The sequence below is a fragment of the Podarcis liolepis genome (genome assembly GCF_965112155.1).
Source record: "Podarcis liolepis genome assembly, chromosome: 7".
In the NCBI taxonomy this organism is placed as follows: domain Eukaryota; kingdom Metazoa; phylum Chordata; class Lepidosauria; order Squamata; family Lacertidae; genus Podarcis; species Podarcis liolepis.
In genome coordinates, this window is record NC_139561.1 from 81401896 (window position 1) to 81419066 (window position 17171).

Sequence of the window (17171 nt, forward strand, 5' to 3'; positions counted from 1 at the left end):
AGGTGAAAGATCAAAAGACATATTAAAAGAAATAGCAAACTGTGAAAAGTCTTTAATTGACAAGCCTGGTGATAATAAAATGTTACAAACTATTAGACTGTCATTGTTGCGTGTTGAGGCCCCCCAAAGGAAAACACAATTGACACTTAATTTTTGTTTAAATTTTTTGGCATAATTTTGGCCACAACTTTATTCAAATACAGCAATGTGAGTGGTTGCTTAGGCATTGGTAGCACTAACTGCCCCCGCACGGGGACAGCTCTGACATTTGCACCCCCCCGTGAAGTCAGGAAGGGTAAGTCACCTGGGGAGAGAGACGGGACTGGGAACCATGCCTCACCTCTCCCCAGCATGCTCCCAGGGGCTTGCGTGGCCCTAGCCCCTTGCCAGGGGGTTTCGGACAAAAGCATGGGGGAGCCCCTGGGTTCCTTTAACGGTAAAACCCTTCAGCAGCAGCAGCAGCATTTTGGAGGGGCAGGCACAGCCGAATTCATACCCCTCCACCAGCAGCAGCATTTTGGGGGGCAGGCACAGCCGAATCTATACCCCTCCAGCAACCAATTCCAGACCAATGCCTAACCGCAAACCTTACAAGTTGTGACGATTTGCTACGCGGTAGGCGAAAACCAAGTGGCACACACTAATCAGCCAAATGGCAAAATTCCTACCGGGCCCCTGCCCCAAAGCAGACGACCCCATGACAGGCAATAGCAAGGTCAAGCAAACAGCCTAACATTAGGGAAGGGAGGGCGGCTGATCCGAAGCACGCAGCGAAAGAGGATGTCCGTTGCTGCGTGCCTTGTATTTAACAAATAGGGCTGTCAATCACTAAATGGCAACATCTAATTTTCCCCAGTAACAGCCCGCCCCTGCTTACGAGTTGGCCAAACCATCTGCCCAGAAACAGCAAGGTGTCTTGGAATCCCCAACCGCAACACGTGCTCTCCGTGATGGAGAACATGCTTTATTAAACCCATAGCTGTCAACTTTTCCCTTTTCTTGAGAGGAATCCTATTCAGAATAAGGGAATCTCCCTTTAAAAAAGGGAAAATTTGACAGCCATGGTTAAACAAACAGATGGAACAAAAGTTAAAATGTTTGAAGCAGAAGCACTTCAAATTTGACAGGTTTCCGGCGATCGCGGGAGTGAAAGCAAGCACGATTCCTCAGTGCTGAGAGAATCCAGCTTTTGAGGGGGAAAGGGAGGGTTGCAAGAGCGCTGCAACCCGCCAAACACCCTTGAAAGGATATTCAAGGGGCAGGGTCCTGGCACGGTCCAACGGCTTATCCTCCGGCTGCCAAGTAACCTCTTTTTTGGAGGCGACGAGAGCAGCGGGGTAGATAAGCGGACAGCGGGAAGCCATTTCTATCCCTCAAGAGCGAAGCTCTGAGCTTGCACACAGAAGCGATCAGTTCTCAAACATTAAGAAACTGAATTGGGACTTTTTAAAATACAAATTTATGGATTAGAGCTAATTCGAGGTGGGTAAGGTGGAAAAGGGAGGTCAGCCTTGCCTGGAATTTAAACTACACACAAGAACAATCTTCAGAGTGGAACAAAACTGTAAGTCAATGCAAACGGATTAAACTGAGAATTTATTTGACTGCCTTTTAAAGGACTTATAAGGAGCATAAGGATTATAAAGATAGAGAAAAGGGCGAGAGTCGTTTGGAAAGTAAATCAACAGTCTTATCAGTGAGTCGGTGGGAAACGTCGGGGGGGAGAAGAGTCCGAGAGCTCTTTACTTTCGTTTTTAAAAAGATCTGCGCAATTGGCAGTGACTGACTTTAAAACTACTGACTTGTCAATTATAGCCTGCGAAGAGAGACAGAAGATACTAAGAGGGAAAATACTGTTTCTTTACTTTAATTTGGAGGAAGTTTAAAAGGAGTTTGGGAGGAATTAGGTGTGCTTTTGTTCTTTGAAGCTCATAACCCCCCCTCCCTACTTCTCTGTGGAGTATTGGAACGGGATACAAAGAAGTGAACTGCACCATTTTTGTATTTCTGATGGGGGAGGCTTTTGTCCTTCCCCTTTTCTTTCTCTCTCTTTGAGATTCAACAAACAGACTTTTTTTTCTTTTTGTGGCATCTCATGGATTTTTCCTTGTGGGTAAAGAAGGAACTTAGGAAGACTCAGAACAAGCCAGCAGGTGACTTGTGGAAGATGAGGCTGATGTGGGGGAACTTATAGGCCAAAGCGGGGAGGCCTGGGAGTAGAGTTGGGGAGAACTGGTCCAGTGAGGGGTGGGCAATGATGAAATTAGAAATTGTATAGAATGTTTCATTGGAACACAAAGCTCAGTGTTGAAATTAATGAAATGTGTTTTTGGATTGACATGATCTTCTACCAACTGAATCTTCCATTCCATGTCATAAGCAGGGTTAAGAAACAACTGGTATTGTTCTCCTTTTGATATAATTTCACCAAGTGACCTTCCACGTTCATTTTTGTAATATTCAATCATTCGAAGAATGTATCCTGCAAAACATATTTGGGAGGCTAATTCAGTGAGGATGAATCATATTTTTGTTTTGTTATCCTCATGGCACTCACATATGCTTGCCATTATAAAAGATTTTTTCTACCTGGGTTTCACTATATTCAGCAAGCTCTCCATCAGCGCTGAACTGGACAAACATGTTGGCAAGGCAGCTACAACAATTGCTCACCTCTCCAACAGGATGTGGGAAAATATGATACTTATGACCAATATCAAGTTGAAGGTCTGCTATGCTCGCATGTTGAGCCCATTGCTATATGAAAGTAAGTTACGAGCAACTTACAGCTACCAGGAGACACACCTCCAGCTACCAGGTGGAGAGGCAGGGCCTCTGAGATTATTATTTTCAGGGGTACACAATTTATTTTGGGCTCTCTCCCTTCTCCAGTAGTCGTTATGTTTTTATCCACTATGGTTCTATGCCACAAACTGTCGGCTTTAAGGTAGAAAGGTTGTGAAAGATAGGAGAGGGATAGCGTGGAAGGCTCTGCTAATTTTCTGCATTTATGGATTTCTGCTCATACTATAATATATATACCCTAATAAAGATAAATAAATTTAAATAAATTGGCAACTGTCTGTCTCAGGAGACAATGAAAGAGAGTGCCTTCAGGGGTGAAGTCAAGCCACTGGAGAGTTACAGCCCTTGCTGTGGATGTAGAGACTGATAAGGGAGAGAAATGTTTTGTTGCTGCTGGGTCAGTTCAAGGTGTCTGGTTGTGGTGATGCAGGTATGCCATGGTGTTCCTTCTTTCTGTGGTCATCCCAGTGGTCATTCCTCCTCTGGTCACTGCTGTGGATACATGTCCTGACTGATCATCTCCAGGCACAGAGATCAGAGATAAGAAAGCCCATTTGATTTGAACATCTACAATACAGATAAGGAGAAAGAATTCACGCTGAAACCTCTTTTTATATTGCAGAGTTTGGATTTGATATCCCGCTTTATCACTACCCGAAAGAGTCTCAAAGCGGCTAACATTCTCCTTTCCCTTCCTCCCCCAAAACAAACACTCTGTGAGGTGAGTGGGGCTGAGAGACTTCAAAGAAGTGTGACTGGCTCAAGGTCACCCAGCAGCTGCATGTGGAGTAGTGGGGACGCGAACCCGGTTCCCCAGATTAGGAGGCTACCGCTCTTAACCACTGCATAATCATATAACAGTAGTATTAGTAAGATGATGATAGATAGATAGATAGATAGATAGATAGATAGATGATAGATAGATAAATGATAGATAGATGATAGATAGATGATAGATATAGATGATAGATAGATAGATAGATAGATAGATAGAGATAGATGATAGATGATAGATGATAGATAGATAGATAGATAGATAGATAGATAGATAGATAGAGATAGATGATAGATAGATAGATAGATAGATAGATAGATAGATAGATGATAGATAGATGATAGATAGATGATAGAGATAGATAGATAGATAGATGGATAGATAGATAGATAGATAGATAGATAGATAGATAGATAGATAGATATAGATGATAGATGATAGATGATAGATGATAGATGATAGATAGATAGATAGATAGATAGATAGATAGATAGATGATAGATAGATAGATAGATAGATGATAGATAGATGATAGATACATAGATAGATGATAGATAGATAGAGAGATAGAGAGATAGATAGATAGATAGATGATAGATAGATAGATAGATAGATAGATAGATAGATATAGATAGATAGATGATAGATGATAGATAGATGATAGATAGATAGATAGATGATAGATAGATAGATAGATAGATAGATAGATAGATAGATAGATGATAGATAGATGATAGATACATAGATAGATGATAGATAGATAGATAGATAGAGAGAGAGAGAGAGAGAGAGAGAGAGAGAGAGATAGATAGATAGATAGATAGATAGATGATAGATAGATGATAGATAGATGATAGATAGACAGATAGATATACTGTAGACATCCAATTTACTTTAGAAAAACAACATTTCTGGCCTTTTTTGTGAAAACATTTAAATCATGGCATGAAAACTAATTGTTCTGGCAATGGTGGATGAAATACCTAGCCTGGCCAAATCCACAAGATGTTTCTGAGACATTAAGACCATAAATAATTCTTAATTAGCTGAAGTTTGCTAAATGACCTGTCTACAGAAGCTAATGTTCTTGCAATGGTTATTAGTAGTCTTTATCTAACACAAATGTTTGGAAACAGGTCACAAAGTCTGCACACTGTTGCCAAGTTCAACAATTCTAATGGCTTTAGCTGAGCGCTTACAAAATTTGCTTGATGTGCAGAGGATATCTGTTTGAATCCAAGACTGTGACTAAGGGAGAAAGAAGACCCTTTTGGGGTGCTAATGCTGTGAACCTCTCTGTCGTAGGCTCAGTATAGATTGTATACTGGCCCCTGATGGAAGAACTTACATTTTTGGGTGAAATGGAAATGAGGGAGTACCTGACCTACAGCATGGGGTAATACTCCCATTGGATTGCACCTGGGAAATGCTGTGGCCCCTTGCCCCCACATGGGCGTATGCAAAGAAGCATCTCCTCTGGATCCACAGTCTCCAAGTGATTTACAAATTAAAACTATATGACTGTGTATTGTATGTGTGTAAGATATGTATTATACGTTATAGTCACAACAGAAATGAATAGACAAGGAGGTGTGCATAGTAATGGGTGAGTTGTGTAGTGTAGTACTGCGTTGTCAGTGTTTGTCACTGCTGCTTCTCCTGCATTGCTTATCATTTATTATCTTCCATTATGCATCATGTATTGCTTATTCTATGAACTATATTTATGTATATAGCGTTATGCATGTATATTATGTTATTGTTGTTTTTTACTATTTTCTAAACTATGCTTTGACCTATTGATGAAGGATATAGATAAAACAGTAAATAAAGCCTTGGGGGTCTTTTTATTTTATTTATACATAAAGCAGACTCCAAGTCTCTAAGTAGTTTATAAATGAAAACCATCTGTAGGTACAGTATATATGATGGTTGTTGCCTTTCAAATGGTATATGTGTGCCATATCTTGTGATCAATTATGTGGGGTGGAGCTTACCTGGGCCTCCTTAATATTTTATTCAAGTTGACACCCCTGTGCCTGTACACCCACCCACCCAAAAACTGAGAAACTACAATAAACTAAAAAGCAATTTTATACATATCTACAATGCATTGCAATAAATCAATAAAATGCCACACAACCAATTTTAATTAAACCTTATACTGACCTAAAAGGACATTGGTGTAACAAATAAAGCAAATGCCTTTGGCAATGCTGTAACCCATCTCAACAGGGTTTCCAGGGTCAAAAGCGCTGTGACAGAAGAGAGTTGCCACTGCTGTGAGGAGAGAGGAGGAAACAGTGCCGCTCCATTGAGCAGCTCATTCTTTGAGAAATGGCATCAACATTCACAGTAGAAATATGGCCATGATCTCAGCCTTTGTTGGATGCTATCCCCCAATCTAGACATGTCATACATGTGAGGCAGTTATATGAGGCAGTTATGGTACAGCAGTGGCACTTATTAACCGTCTTTTGTGTGAGAGCAGCTGAACTGTTTGCCTCAGAGGTAGTCAGTCTGTAACAATATTTATCTTAGATACAAAGGTATGCAAAATGTACTTGCAAATTAAGTAGCATGTAAAAGGTAAAGGGACCCCTGACCATTAGGTCCAGTCGTGGCCGACTGGGGTTGTGCCACTCATCTCACTTTATTGGCCGAGGGAGCCGGCGTACAGCTTCCGGGTCATGTGGCCAGCATGACTAAGCCGCTTCTGGTGAACCAGAGCAGCACATGGAAACGCCGTTTACCTTCCCGCTGGAGCGGTACCTATTTATCTACTTGCACTTTAACATGCTTTCGAACTGCTAGGTTGACAGGAGCAGGGACCGAGCAACGGGAGCTCATCCTGTCGCAGGGATTCGAACCACCGACCTTCTGATCGGCAAGTCATAGGCTCTGTGGTTTAACCCACAGCGCCACCTGCGTCCCTAAGTAGCATGTACCTCAATGGTATATTTTAATCTGCAAGTGCAGGCCAACTAAGTAAACATTATTTGTTATTTAACGTTTAAAAGAGAGTGCCTTGTACAGTTTTTGCAGAAGTGAAAGAGGATCTGATTAAAGGGTCAAACAACCTGGGTTCACTTCCGCATAACTCTGTAAGTTCTAATTCCCACAGGTCGGGGGCTGCACGCACACCCACACAAACCTCTCCCATCTCTCTCACACAAATAAACTCAGAAATTGACAGATACACAGCCTTATTCCTATTCATACTCACATATGCACTCTCTCACACTTCTTCCACCTCAACATACTGAGATTGGAAGTAACCTGACATCCCATCATATTTCCCCCTTCCCCACCAATCAGTTGGGCAGCGAAGTGCAGAATGGGATTTTGGAAGTCCCATCATAAAGCAGTCTTGTTGGTTTTCAAGATCCACAAACATTGATGGATTGAAAGATGCATGCAAATATATACACCTCCCTCTTCTATCTCCCCCATCCCTGTTGCCCAGATATCTGGCTGTGTGGTTCTTAATTCTTCCCAGTCAGATGGGAATTGAACTACACAGTGCAATTTCAGAAGTGCGTCACATACTTCCACCCAAAGCCCACATTATTGGTGATGGTAAGTGTGCTCCCATCAGCCCTACAAATAGCTGTTGGGTTGATCAGGAGAGCATGAGGGCTATGGGAAGAAAGGTGCACCAGGAAAGGCTTCCACCTTGCTTACAATGAAAATTGTGCTCATCAGCCCTGGGAAACAGCTCCTTGGCCAGCTGAGGGAAGCACAATTACCAACACAGGACAAAGAGTGAATCCACAGGTATGGGACATAGGCAACCTGTTGTGGCTGGCATGAGGCCCATAGGCCACATGTTGCTCAACTGTGGTGAAAGTTTCATTTCTTCTCTTAATATTCATACTGGTACTGTTTTAAAATATGTCCTTGTATAAGGATAAAATATATCCTTGTATCGCTAGAGTCAGCCAAGTTCACATGTTCAATTCTGTAGTGTTCAATCATTTTACAAAATGTATCCTTCAAAACATATATGGAGGCTAATTAAGTGAAGATGAATCTATTTTTTTGTTTCATTGTTTTCACAGCACTCAGACATGCTTGGGGTGACAGATTTTTTTTTCTACCTGGGTTTTACCATAACCACCAAGTTCTCCATTAATGGGCAAGTGTCTTGGCAGGCCAGCAGCAGCAATGACTCACCTCTCCAAAAGGGTGTGGGAGAATGTGATACTTATGACCAATACCAAATTGAAGGTCTACTAGCCTTGCACGTTGAGCATGCTGCTTTATTAATGTGTGTTGTGGGCAATTTACAACCACTAAGAGCCACACCTTAATGCCTTCCACAAGTGCTGTGTCAGGGAGATTTTTGGGCATCACATGACAGGACAGAATCACAAATATTCTCTTTTATTGTCCATTCTGGGTTGCCCAACCACTGCCACAGTGTCCTTTCTCTTGGCAGATCAAGATGAGCAGATGACAGCAAAGGTTGCTAGGTTTTTAGCTGGGGCAATCAGAATTAGGTCCACTATTTGGCTGCTGACTCAGGACCCTAAAGTGTGTTTTATATAATCGACTTTTTATTTCTATTCCTTGTATGTCACATTGTTGTTTTGTTGCTATGGCCAATGGCTAACACAAATACAGATTATTTCATTCAAAGATCCTGCACTGGCTTGGTCATTCCCAGAGAATGGAAGATGGTAGGATGGCCCTAAAGATATGCTCTACAGGTAGCTGGCTTCAGGCACCAGACCCATTGGCAGACGAACTCTGGGTTACAAATATGTCTACAAACATGACATGATGACTAGCAACATCCACCCAGCTATTTGGGAGTCCATTGCAGACCACCACAGTGCCTGGAGGCAGGCAGTTAGGTCATGCATTCATAGCAGTCACCAGAGGAGGAATGACAGCTGGGAGGAGCGCAGAGCAAAGATTTCTCTCTATAAGTTATGTAGCTAATAATTACCTTGACATCTGATGGGAGAGTGTCCCACAAGAAGGGCACTACTGCCAAGAAGGCCTGGTACCCTGTAACTACGCTTCTTGCAGTGAGGGAACCACCAGAAGGCCCTCAGAGCTGGACCTTAGCATCATGAACAATGGGGGTGAAGATGCTCCTTCAGGTATGCAGGACTGAAGCTGTGTAGGGCTTTAAAAGTCAGCAACAACACTTTGAATTGTGCTCAGAAATGTACCAGGAGCCAGTGTAGATCCTTTAGAACTGGTGACATATGGTCCTAGTGGCCACTACCATTAACCAGTATGGCAACTGCATTCTGGATTAGTGATGGTTTCAAAGTCACCTTCAAGGGTAGTTCCAAGTAGAGCACATTGTAATAATACAAGCAAGAGACTGCCAGAGCATGTACTACTCTGGCAATACAGCATGCAGGCAGTAGGGTCTCAGACGGTGTACCAGATGGAGTTGGTAGACACCTTTCCTAGAAACAGAATTGACCTGTGTCTCCATGGACAGCTTCTGTCTTGTCAGCATTCAACCTCAACCCGTGAATCACCATCCATCCTCCAACTGCCTCCAGCCACTCACATAGGATGTGCATTGCCTGTCCCCATGGACAGCTTCTGTGTGTGTCTCCATGGACAGCTTCTGTCTTGTCAGCATTCAACCTCAACCCGTGAATCACCATCCATCCTCCAACTGCCTCCAGCCACTCACATAGGATGTGCATTGCCTTAACTGGTTCTGATTTAAAGGAAGAGTAGAGGTGGGTATCATCTTCATATTGATGAACACCCAGCCCCAACCACCTGATGATCTCTCCCAGTGACTTCATATAGATGTTAAAAAGCATGGGAGGGGGACAGAGTCCTGAGCGGTAAGGAGTTTGAACACTCCTCCCCAACACCATTTTCTGGGCACCACAGTGCCCCCAACTCCTCCAGACAATCCAGAAGGTTACCATGGTGAATGGTATCAAAAGCCACTGAGAGATCCAGCAGAACTAGGAACCAGCTTTCACCTTTGTCCCTAGCCTGCCAGAGATCATTGACTAGTATACTAGTATATTGACTAGTATACTAGTATACAATGCGTTCTTGCATTGGACCACACCACAAGAGAGTCAATGTAGCCTGAGACTACCATATGGCGCTGTTCTTGAAGCAATCATGGCTCCTCCCTTATCTGCTATAGCAAGATAGGCCTCATAACAACAGATGGAATCAGGGCCTTCCTAGTAGGGCTGAATATTGCACAGCCCAAGCAGTCACCCCCCCCCCCTTTCTAAAGACACCGTGGGGACTCATTTCAACCAACCAATCATCTCTCTAATTGGCACAGATGTATAGAGACACATTTGCCATAGCTATATTTTGGACGAGTGGTGCAAAGATATTGTTCCTATCTCCTGAGTCTCTCAATGGCTCTCCAGAGTTCTGCCAGATAGCGGTAATCTCCTCTGGCTGCCTAGTGCTGCATGGCAAATTGCCAGAAAGCAGCTATGACAGCCCAGAATCAGCTGCATTTTGATAGATAGCTGTCCTTTTGATAGTGTTAGCCACTATTTGGTTACTTCTAAAGACACTGTTCTTTGCTGTTGCCACTGCAAAATATTCTTAATTTGATAAATGCTCACACACAAGGATTCATTTGCCACACCAATTTATTTCGTTTATGAACAAATGAAATTTTAACCCATATACCATATTATCATGAGTCAGAGGCCCCAAACCCCACACTCCTACTTTAGCTTTTCTATTCTGTGCATTCCATTCACCCTCCACAAAATGCCAAAGAGAAGACTCAGGAGTCCTGTGAATCCCAGTCGCTCTGCACTCCCACCACCAGCCAAGCAACCTCCACCTCCACTACTGCAGCAAATGGAATCCGAAAGGAAGAAGACATCTCCTAACTACCCTTCAAAGTTGAGCTGTTCTGAGGAAGGCAGTGTATCATAGCATCGTGCTTCAGTCATAGTGCCCGAAAAGTATTCATTATACAGGGATTTCCTGGCCATGTCACAAAGAGATGGGCTGGCACAGCCTTTATAAATCTCATCAGGAGCTGAACTGTAATCCAGACTTCCGGAGGCGGCGCGCTCAGCAATGGCGGTCCTCTTCAGCTGCTGAAGAGGGGCTCCGCGGAAAAGGGTCGTGCGCTGCGGCACAGCGACGACCCATCCAGATAAACCACGGGTAGAGTGAGCTCGTGGCCGTGGGGTTCGGCGGGCACCAGAAGCGACCTCGGATACGCAGAAGAGACCCCGTAAGGGGTATCGGAACGTGGAGGGGGTAGCGGTGCTGTGAATCCATCGCTCTTTCCGCGGAAGCGAAGCCGCGCGGCTGCTGCTGACTAGCGCTGACCTTTCTTCCTTCAACAATTGGATCGAAACAACTTACTCGTGAGTAAGAAATTTAAAGCTTTAAATCAGAACTAAATTGGTGAAATTCGGCTGAAAGCGGGAGACGTTAAAAAGGAAGTCAGTCTTCCGGCTCTGCCTAAAGTATCAAGCAAAGACTCTTTTAAAACGGAAGCATTGAAAGGAGTTCAAAAGAAATTGGAATCTACTTGGCAAACTTGATTTAGACTGCTTTGACTTTAAAAGAAGTTATAACAGCTTCGTATCTGGACTAAAACTGTGGTCTCTCCTCTTCCCTTTCTGTGGATTACAAAGTTTCGAAACCCGGCTCCCGACCTGCCTGGATATAAGTTGTATCGGACTGCGGTAACTGTATACAAATTACAAAACTAGATCGGGCTATTTTGTATCTGGAAAAGAAAAGGGAACTGTTGCATGCACCTTTGCTAAGAACTATTTTTCTCTGCAGTTAAAATTGAATGCAAGATCCCCCTGTTTTGGATGCTATTTGATCCTTATTTTTTCTCTTTCTCCTCCTTTGTGGGAATTTAATGGCGGAATCTTTCTATTCCTCTCCTCCAAGTTTGCTTTTGGGAGCTCCCTCTACTGGATTATAGAACTAACAGTCTCAGAACTGCCGATTTCCCTTGCTCTTTGTTTTTTTTCTGGATGTTTACTCTCTCAGGACTGTTTCCCATGGGATTTACAGTTTGACCTTGAATCCGGGACAGCTGTGGAATGAGTGGCGCATCAAAAACAAGGGCTGGAAGGAAAGCAAAACATTCCGAACTTGTGCAAACAACTCTGCCTGGACAGTTACGCAGATCGTCTGTCCCAATCGTGACAGGTCTGCAAGAAGGACAATTTACACAACCATCTTTTGGGGAGATGGCTGCTGGAGGGATAGATCCTGTCTCTAAAGAAATATTGGATCAACTGGCAGCATTGAATAAGAAAGCTGACGAACAGGCAGCTAGACTTGATGAACAATCTGCTAAATTTGACCAGGTGACAGCTTCCATTAATAAATTGACAGACCAGGTTACTAAAAACACACAGGCAATAAGTGGTATTGAAAAAGTCACAACAGAAAACCGGAAATTAGTTGAAGAAGTTAATACTAAAGCAGAGGAAAATAAAAAGAGGATAGAGGAATTAAGAGGGGAGGTGAGGCCACTCAGTAGACAGGTAACGGAACAGCAAGCGTACCTGTCCCTGGCTGAATTGAAAAATAGGGAAAATAATCTTAGATTGAGAAATATCCCAGAATCTGAGAAGGAGGACTTGATTGGCTTTTTGACAACAGAAATCTCCAAATTTTGGGGATTGACAGAAGAAAAGGACTTTAAAATAGTCACCGCTTTCAGACTAGGAAGAGTGGTTAAGAAGGATAAATCAAGAGACTGCTTGATCATTTTGAGATCTAAGCAAGAAAAAGACAACATACTCGGCCTACATTTCAAAAACCCATTGGTGATTCAGGGGAAGACGGCAGAAATCTTCAGAGATATACCAAAACAGCTTTTGGATTTAAGAATTACATATAAGGATTTAGCAAGCCTACTGAGAAACAACAAAATCCCTTATAGGTGGGAATTCCCTCAAGGACTATCTTTTACCCTGAAAGAGAGGAAGATAAGAATCAGAACAGCAGAGGAGCAAGAAAAGTTTCTAAACGACCACGGGGAGGATCTTCGGAAAGGAGTAGCAGGACCCTGGCCACCTCCTTCGTTTGGCTTCAATCCGGTTCCACCTCCAGGTGAAGAAGATAAAAAAGAGCCCCCTGCTGACAAATAAATTGACCCAGGATGTCTCTGCAGCTTCTTAGTTGGAATATTAATGGTGCAAATTCTCCTGAAAGGAGGAAGAAGATTTTTCATATATTAAGAAAAGAACAATTGGATGTTATCTGCCTTCAAGAAACACATGTGACCAGGCTCCACAGGAGAGTACTAATTAACAAGAGATTAGGCCAAGAGTTTATTTCATCAGACAAGGTGAAAAAAAGAGGAGTAGTGATCTATGCAAAGGAGAGCCTGTCACCAAAACTGGTTTTTAAAGATGAACAAGGAAGAATTTTGGCGATCGAAATACAATCACAAGGAGAAAAATTTCTGATAGTTGGAATATATGCACCAAATGATGGGAAGTCGGAATTTTTCAAGAGGCTGCATGAGACAATGCTGGACTATATTGACTATACAAATATCATTTTGATGGGAGACATGAACGGGGTAGTCTCTACCCATATGGATAAGTCACAAAACCAAAATCTGAACAAGGATGGCAGACTGCCAAAGACTTTTTTTGAACTCACAGACAACATGGACTTGATAGACATCTGGAGAACAAAGAACCCTCTAGGCATGGAGGGAACCTTCTTTTCTGAGGCCCACCTATCATGGACAAGAATAGACCAAATTTGGATATCAAGAGGACTGGCACCCAAGACAAAAAAGGCTGAGATCTGCCCTAAAACCTGCTCCGACCATAATGCTTTAAAAATGGACTTGAGACTTACACCAGCTGGATCCTTCAGATGGAGAATGAATGACCATCTGCTCAGAGATCAGGAGATTGTGAAGAAGGCCCAAAAAACGTTGAAGGACTATTTTGAAATAAACTTGAACACCTCAGTGGAAAAGAAAACAGTCTGGGACGCGAGCAAAGCCGTCATGAGAGGGTTTCTGATACAACAGAACACTATTAAGAAGAAACTCTGGAATGGTAAAAAGGACAAGATTTTGGATAAAATAAGAGATGGAGAAAAAAGACTGAGACTAAACCCAAAATCAAAAGAAGTCTTAAGAGAAATAAAATTCTACCAAGTACAATATACAAAATTGATAAATCAAGAAATTGAATGGAAAATTAAACAGATGAAGCAAAGATCATTTGAATCGGCAAATAAATGTGGGAAGCTGCTGGCATGGCAGCTGAAGAAGAGGCAAAAATTGAACTTTGTTACCAATCTGGAGGTTGAAGGAGAATGTATTCAGAAACCAGAAGAAATCAGAAAGTGTTTCCAGAGATATTTCAAAAAGCTATATACTCAAGGACCACAAGCAGAGATGGAAATAAATAACTTTTTAAAGAGCTATGGCCTGCAAAAGTTAACACAAGACACACGAACAGCCCTGAACTGTAGAATAACACAACAGGAAATTGAAAGAGCCATTCAGAACATGCAGATAGGCAAATCCCCAGGCCCAGACGGGCTTACCTCCAAATACTATAAGACACTGATGGATTATTTGATACAGCCATTAATGGAGGTCTGCAACCAGATTATGGAAGGGAAGGGGGCACCAGAATCGTGGAAAGAAGCATTCATCACCCTGATACCAAAATTGGAATCTGAAAAGACCCAACTTAAAAATTATCGTCCCATCTCACTCTTAAACGTGGATTATAAAATTTTTGCTGACATTTTAGCAAATAGACTGAAAAAAGTTTTGAATGAAGTAATTCATAAGGACCAAGCAGGCTTTCTCCCTGGTAGGCATTTGTCTGATAACACCAGGAACATTATAGATGTTTTGGAGTTACTACAGACAAATATGAATACGAAAGCAGTTTTGATCTTTATAGATGCGGAGAAGGCCTTTGATAATATATCTTGGAAATTTATGAAGAAAAACCTGGAAGGGATGGGAGTGGGAGGGGCGTTCCAAAACGGTATTGAAGCAATTTATTCAGAACAGAAGGCCAAATTGATAGTAAACAGCGTGGTGACAGAGGAGTTCAAAATTGAAAAAGGGACACGACAGGGGTGTCCCTTATCACCCTTGTTATTTATCTCTGTCCTGGAGGTGTTGCTGAACTTGATTAGGAGGGATCAGCTGGTGGAAGGAATACAGGTCGGAGAAAAGCAATACAAACTTAAGGCTTTTGCAGACGATTTGGTTTTGACATTACAGGAGCCAGAAACCAGTACAAAAAGAGTTCTAGAATTAATTTCTGAGTTTGGTCGGGTGGCGGGATTCAAGTTGAACAAACAAAAAACTAAGGTTTTAGCAAAGAACCTGACATCGTCAGAAATAGATGGGTTTCAGAAGGAAACAGAATTAAATGTGGTTACAAAAGTGAAATACCTGGGGGTTAACTTGACTGGGAGAAATCTGAATTTGTTTAAGGATAATTATGAAAAATGCTGGTCAGAAATTAAAAAGGATTTGGAAGTTTGGTCAAGATTGAAACTTACCTTGTCAGGAAGAATTGCTGCAGTTAAAATGAATGTTTTGCCAAGAATGCTGTTTTTGTTTCAAACCCTTCAGATTGTGGACAGGGTGGAATGTTTTGGAAAGTGGCAGAGAGACATTACGAAGTTTGTCTGGCAGGGCAAAAAGCCCCGAATAAAATTTAAGATTTTAACAGATGCAAAAGAAAGAGGGGGGTTTGCCCTGCCGGATCTAAGACTGTATTATGAAGCTGCGTCTCTCTGCTGGATGAAAGATTGGTTCCTGTTAGAAAACACTGATGTCCTAGATCTGGAAGGGTTTAGTAATGCTTTTGGGTGGCACGCATATCTTTGGTATGACAAGGCAAAGTCTCATAAACTGTTTAAAAACCATATTGTCAGGAAAGCTCTACTTATTGTCTGGACTAAATACAAGGACTTATTTGAAAGTAAGACCCCGAGGTGGTTATCACCGGTTGAGGCTAAGGCTATAAAACTACGTAACATGGAGAGTGGCTGGTTGAAATATTGCGAGATAATTGAAAGAGATGGTGATAACTGGAGGTTGCAGAGTTTTGAAAAATTGAAAGGAAAGGTGCGAGACTGGTTTCACTATGCCCAAATCTTAGAGACTTTTAAAAAAGATAAAAGAATTGGTTTCCAGGTGGAAAAATCAAAATTAGAAACAGAATTACTTGAACCTAAGACGAAAGTGCTTTCAAGAATGTATAATCTGCTGCTTAAGTGGAATACCCAAGATGAGATAGTCAAATCAGCAATGATAAAATGGGCACAGGACATAGGGTACAACATTATGTCTGAAGACTGGGAAAGGTTGTGGACCACCAGTATGAAATTTACGGCATGTAGTGCCTTAAAGGAAAACATTATGAAAATGGTATACAGGTGGTACATGACCCCAGTCAAACTTGCAAAGATATATCATCTGTCTGACAATAAATGTTGGAAATGTAAGGAGGTTGAAGGAACTTTCTTTCACCTCTGGTGGACATGCCCGAGGGTGAAGGCTTTTTGGGAAATGATTTATAACGAATTGAAAAAGGTGTTGAAATACACCTTTCACAAGAAACCAGAGGCCTTCCTCCTGGGCATTGTGGGCCAGAGAGTGCCAAAGAAAGATAGAACTTTCTTTTTATATGCAACCACAGCAGCAAGAATCCTTATAGCTAAATACTGGAAGGCACAGGAGTTTCCCACGCTGGAAGAATGGCATTCGCAGCTGATTGACTACATGGAACTGGCTGAAATGACGGGCAGAATTCGAGATCTGGGAGAAGAGGCAGTGGAAGAGGACTGGAAAAAATTTAAGGACTATTTACAAAAACACTATAAGTTATATGAATGTTGACAATTTGCTAAGTACTTTGGAAAAATATGCCTCAGTATTGAAATTGGTAAATGAGAGAATTTAAGTTTAAGATTTAGAAACGTATAAATTATGGATAATATAACTAAATGAAAACACAAAAACAACTGAAATAAGGTATTAATTTGCTGTTTATTTTATTGTAAAGAAAGCAGGGGATGGGGGATGTGGGGAAGTCTGGTTGATTATGAAAATGGATTTGGAAAAGTGAATCTTTTTTCTCTCTCTTTTTCTTCTTTCTTTTTTCTTTTTATAATTCTTTTTCTTTTCTGTAAAAACTGCTTTTGTAGTGTCAATGATGTTGTATTTTTACCCTGGAAAAAAGCAAATAAAAAAACTATTATAAAAAAAAAAGGAGCTGAACTGTAATCTAGTAAAAAGAAAGAGACATTGTCAAATGAACACCTGCGTTGTAAGGGATGAGTTTGTGTGCGCAGAAGATACAGAATAGGAACATTTTAATTGCTATGCTCAAGTATAAAAAGCATACCAGAATCACATCATGAGATTGTTGTTGTAGCTGCTATTTAAACTGAATTAATATAAGACAAAACTATTAGTTAAAAATCTGTCGCCAGATGAAAAAGCAGAACTAGAAAATATAATACAAATTAAAGTTGACCCCAAAATTAAGTATTTAGGAGTATAGTTAACACCAAAGAATATTAACTTATATGAAGATAATTATACCAATTGTTGGAAAGATATCAAAAGACA

At 41.6% G+C, this 17171-nt stretch overlaps 3 long non-coding RNA genes across 7 annotated transcripts in view; 1 reads left to right on the forward strand and 2 right to left on the reverse strand.

The window, feature by feature from the left end:
* The window catches only part of LOC310712538, a 57919-nt gene that overhangs the window by 14633 nt on the left and 26115 nt on the right, over nt 1-17171 (reverse strand). The gene's annotated exons all lie outside the window — the stretch shown is intronic.
* On the forward strand, nt 1171-5409 carry LOC310712564. The gene is made up of 3 exons (XR_014528944.1): nt 1171-1564; nt 3428-3526; nt 4717-5409. It is a non-coding gene; the product is annotated as an uncharacterized lncRNA (long non-coding RNA).
* LOC310712553 lies at nt 2161-5982 on the reverse strand. The gene is made up of 3 exons (XR_014528933.1): nt 5750-5982; nt 3242-3372; nt 2161-2482 (listed from the first exon to the last, which is right to left on the reverse strand). It is a non-coding gene; the product is annotated as an uncharacterized lncRNA (long non-coding RNA).